This window comes from Mus pahari, chromosome 7, assembly GCF_900095145.1.
Source record: "Mus pahari chromosome 7, PAHARI_EIJ_v1.1, whole genome shotgun sequence".
NCBI lineage: Eukaryota > Metazoa > Chordata > Mammalia > Rodentia > Muridae > Mus > Mus pahari.
In genome coordinates, this window is record NC_034596.1 from 89,136,543 (window position 1) to 89,137,597 (window position 1,055).

Sequence of the window (1,055 nt, forward strand, 5' to 3'; positions counted from 1 at the left end):
AGATAAGTGACACAGGACAGGACTTCTGTTTTGCTCAGGGTTCCAGAATGAGAGTACAGAAAAGCATTGGAAACAGTGCAGTCAGCTGCTGCCTGTGTGGGAAGCTTTGGGGTGACTATCAGTAAGGCTGCTGTAAATGTTTGTACGCAGTTTTTCCAGGCCATGCATTTCCCAATCAGTTAGGATGCTATTGCTAAATCATGCCGACTACGTTTAGATTTGTGAGAAATTGGCAAACTGTCTTCCAAAATCAATGCACTATTTTACATTCCCAGCAACAATGCCTGTGTCCCTATTGCTCCAAGTAGAACTTGACATAACAGATCTTTCTTTTAAATATTGTCCAACCTAATAGGTCAGGGATGACAGGGACAATGACATAATACCATATTTCACGTTATTTCTTAAAAACTGGAGATGAAGTACTAATTGAGAAGATGTAACATTCTTATCATCAAAGATGAAAGGTTGAATTCTAGAGAGTTCTGGGCTCATAGACCTTGTTAAAACAATATTATCATTTAAAATTACTTCATACTTCGTAATTGCCATTTTACAACTTACAATTTCATTCCTAAGTCTATAAATGACAGACTCTAATGGCTTTTCTGCTTGTGTTTTTCTTATAAGGCTACAATGTAACCCACCAAACATACAAATTGCCTGCATAAAAAAATGTGTATGCCATCCTATTGTTAACCTATGTGATGTGAGTTTTACTTTCATACACAGAACGTTAGTAGACAGAAGTGAATTTGTTGTTTGTTTGTTTGTTTCAGAATTCAATTTGCTAATGAAAAAAATGGTGAATATTGAACGTATTAAACATCAAACCTATTATTTTACAACTGCATAACAGTTCTTTTATTGATCATTTCTGTGTGTTGTGTGTTGTGTTCACATATCTATATGTGTATATATTAGAATTCTCACAATAAGCTGCCTTTGCCACCAGACCTAGATATCTCCCTGGTCATGTAACCCCAGTGCAGTGCAGGAATGAGCTACTAGACTGAATCTCTCTCTCTCTCTCTCTCTCTCTCTCTCTCTCTCTC